At 30.1% G+C, this 4469-nt stretch overlaps 1 non-coding gene across 1 annotated transcript; it reads left to right on the top strand.

Moving 5' to 3' along the window:
• Positions 1-1865: 1865 nt before the first annotated feature.
• Positions 1866-1968, top strand: LOC136215830 (U6 spliceosomal RNA). The gene has a single exon (XR_010682832.1). It is a non-coding gene; the product is annotated as a U6 spliceosomal RNA (small nuclear RNA).
• Positions 1969-4469: the final 2501 nt, after the last annotated feature.

Genomic DNA, 4469 nt, shown 5'->3' with positions numbered 1-4469 from the left:
GTAACAATAACAAATGAATTTCATAGACCTGTACGTTTTCCACTAAATGGATTACTTACAATCATTAATATCATTTATTTCCAGCACAACATTCAATATTTAGACTTACATCACAACAATTATTCCACTAAATGCATGTTACAATCCAGTACCTATCTTTACGTTTTCCATTTTCCATTTAAATTTTTTTAAGCCAATGCCATGACTCGATCGACTCGGGTGACTCAGCCGATACGACCAAGTCACTGATGATTCGGCCAAGTCATAGCCGATTCAGGTGGATTTCGAGTCAGACCATAAAGTCGACTCGAAATCCACCTGAATCGTATCGACTCGTACGAGTCGACTTGTGATTCGTACGAGTCTAATAACTATGCATGAAATACAATTGGTCTTTTCAGTTTCTGAATCTGATGACACACATATTTAAGCACCTTTAGTATTAGAAATAACTGTAGTCTACATCAAAACTTTTTTACTTCAAATATTGAATTCCTATAAACTCATACTACACCATTTATGATGAAATCTTTACATTTCACACTTTATTCTTCACAAGATAATGTCAGAGAAACTTGGTAAAGTATAATCTTCATCCAGAAGTCTTATAACTCTAACAAGTGGACTCACACACTTCATACAATACATGATTGCTTTCCAAAAATCATCATCAGAAACTATTGTAGTAACCACTTTTTTTGCTTCTAACTTGGATGTATATTGACTCTTTGCCCATTCTTCTGATGCAAACATAGCTCTAAGAGAAATCTTGTTTTTTTAAAAGCTACTCAATGTAAGAAATGACGTAGCAAATCTTGTTACCCCAGCTCTCTTCAACTCTCTTTTATTTGAAAACTGTCTAAATAAACTTAGAACCCAAGCATGTCGGTAGATGTAAACACATGCTTCTTTGGCCTTTTTAATTGTATTCTTGAAGATAGGAAATTCACTTATATCTTCTAAGAACTATGACATGTGCTTCTCTGAAATTCGTAAATTTAGTGTGCAGAACATCATACCTTTGATTGTGAATAAGTCAAGCACCAAAGTAGAATGATACAGAGAGCAACCAACATTCACTATATATGGCAACAAGTGAAAGATAATCTTTGCCAGCAGATGGAATGCACTGCAAAGTCACCTCTCATGCTTCATTTAAGTGTCCATATATACATAAATTCTCTTTCTCTAACATATCACAGACAGTAAATTATTAACTTCTGTCCACAAACTACTTATACAAATAGAGGGAAACCATAATAAATCCCAAGTTCCAAAGTCAAAACTCAAAAGAAAAGAACAAGTTAAGCAAATAACTAACATATAAAGCTGCATTCAGTTTATACCTATCATAAAGTGAGATAGGAAAGCATCATGTAGCACTTAACCAGTTACATCTACTTGGCAAAAAAGAGAGAGAGAGACTAAAATAGTTTTAGAAAATGAAGTTTAGCAAACAACAAGTCTCAATATTAACAATATGAATGCTGCATTTTCGAAGAGACCAAACAAAAGCTTCAGTTTTTCCATTTTCGTATTGTTTTTGTCAATTCATAATACATATGAGCAAAAAAGCACATGAAAGAGAAGCAATAAAGCAAACCCAAAAAGTGCGAAAAATTAACCTAGACCGCATTGGAGTATAAATCATCTGATTAATAAGAAGCCAGAAGATGTAAATTAAAACGAAAGCATAAATGCACACATAAGAAGAAGTTTCAAATTAGGGTTTTCTGATACCGTTAGTGTGAGCACGAATGAGGCTTTTGCGACAGAACTAATATAGTTTGGACCAAACCATATCCCATCGACTTTTTCAGCCACATTAGTTGACTTTATAACTAAAGAGAAGCAACAATAACATTGTCCCTTCAGGGACATCCGATAAAATTGGAACGATACAGAGAAAATTAGCATGGCCCCTGTGCAAGGATGACACGCATAAATTGAGAAATGGTCCAAAAAATTTTGGAAATATATATTTAGTCCTTCAATAATTTAAAAATAGTCCATGCACTGCACTAGGAAGAAGGGATAAAACCAAATTTAATCTTAATGTTTCAAGGAAAGTGTAGATTTAACTCTAACGTATGTAATAATGCAAATTTAACCCAAATATTTCTAAGCAAGATCAATTTAGTTATATGTTATCGAAAATTTGAAAAGATTTTATTGTTATTTAAGTGTCACATACTTTTTTTTTAATGAATGCTGGGACGCGAAGGCAGTCTAGACATCCCAACTAGGTTGGCACATTCGGCGCAGCCAACAACCCGAATTTTATTAAAAAATGAAAAAAGAATAGAGTACACAAGAGGAAGAAGAAATCAAAAAAACAAAAAATTATAGAAAGCGAATGTGAGCAACATTGCACAAATCGTCAAACAAGAAAGCCTGACAAAAATGCGGAGCAGAGTTCCACCAGTAATTGTCAGCTGCCGATTGCCCAAAGCCTGCAAGCTAATCTGCCGTCTGATTATCCTCACGATAAATATTAAGTGTCACATACTTTTTAAATAAGTTTATTGATAAATTGAAGTAGTTTCCTAAATTGGTTTTTTTGTAAGTATTTTAAACAGTTTGATAAAAAGAATTTATGATTAATTTATATATACTAGATTTAGTTTTTAGCATTTAATAGAATTTTTGGAATTTTATTAATAATACACTAAATATTTTAGACATAATTATATTTGGAAGGTTGAAAGTTCTGAAGTGACATTTTAATACTAGTCAAACCAATTTTCAAATTTTCTATAATGTAGAGCTGAAATCAATTACGATTCACAATTTCATATGTTAAAATTAAACCTGCATCTGTTCTTAAAATGTTAGGGTAAACTTAATCTTTATCCCTACCAAGAATTTGGAAAATATATATTTTATCCTTTCATTAATTTTAAAATGGTCCCTGATGCATGGATAACACGCATAAATGGTTCCAAAAATGAAAATAATCAATAGGAAGAATTTGGATTTTGGAAATTATATATTTAGTCATTTAATTAATTTAAAAATGGTCACTGACACGATAACATGTATAAATGGTTCCAAAAAGATATTTAGTAACTACTTTTTACCTTTTAATTCTAAATAGGAGACCATTGCTTTTAACAAAAAAAAAAAACCAACTAGCATCTACTATATATTACAAAAACAATAATACAAAATAAGACCAAGTGAACCAAACAAGTCTTAATTTTGATTAATTTAAAAACGGTCCCTAAGCCGTAAGTAAAAATTATAATTTTATTATTTTTATGGGTTAAGGTGCAAAAATACCTCTAACGTTTTAGGTCAGAAGCAATTTTATCACTAACATCTAAATGGTGCAATTTTACCCCTAACATTGGAAGCCAAATTGAGTCAATTTGAGAAATAATTTATCAAACCGTCTTATTGGTATGAATCTTCTCATTTCCACTTCACACATGCGTCGTTTTATCAGTAACAAATCACAAACATATGTTGTGATGTGAAAAAAAAATAAAAAAAATATATTGTCTTTGTATGAATTGGATAAAAAAATTCAAAAAATTCACCGAATTTATAAATATTAATCTCCAGTTCTATCATTAAATTATAAAAAACATGAAATCCTTGTTATAGAACTGCAATTGATGCAGAATTAGGAACAAAAATATTTGTGTTTTATAATAGTGTCTGAAATCGACCCAAATTACTAACGTTATGGGTAAAATTGCTCTTGGCTACCAACGTTAGGGGTAAAATTGCACAATTTTAGATGTTAGGGATAAAATTTCTCCTGGTCCAAAATGTTAGCGGTATTTTTGCACCTTAATCCTACTTTTATTAATAAAAGTGGGGTAAATTACATCATTGGCTATTGAACTTTACACATTTTTATGATATGACTACTAAATTTCAAAAAATAATATAAAGCCATTTAACTTTACATTTTCTAACATTATGACGGCTAAACTTCAATCATGTTGATGACCTGAAAATAAAAAATTCAAGAATGAATGAGATTTTAAGCAATTTTAATTCTTCAAAGCTATTAAATTGAGGTTATTTATATGTTTTTTTTGGTTAGGAGGGAGAATGTGCATTTTCACAAAGAAAAATCTTAAAAAATGATGATTTTGGAAAATAAAAAATGTAGATTCATATCATTGTAAACAATTTTAATTCTTAATCATTTTGATGTCTTTAACAATTATTTTGAAACGTTAATTAAAATTTAGTGGCCATAATGTTAGAAAATATAAAGTTGAGTGATTTTTATATTACGTTAGTTTAGTGGCCATACCATAAAATGACTAAAGTTTAGTGGCGATTAGTGTGATTAACCAATAAATGTGACATGTAAAAAAATGAGAAATAAACAATAATTTTAAATATTCGTATCATTTTATATTATTTTTAAATTAGCATGTCAACGTAATCCAAACATGTCAACAAAAAATGATAAGTTACCTACTAATCTAAACTCAACTACGTCGTAT

The sequence above is a fragment of the Euphorbia lathyris genome, chromosome 1 (genome assembly GCF_963576675.1).
Source record: "Euphorbia lathyris chromosome 1, ddEupLath1.1, whole genome shotgun sequence".
In the NCBI taxonomy this organism is placed as follows: domain Eukaryota; kingdom Viridiplantae; phylum Streptophyta; class Magnoliopsida; order Malpighiales; family Euphorbiaceae; genus Euphorbia; species Euphorbia lathyris.
This window is presented reverse-complemented; position numbering and strand designations above follow the sequence as displayed.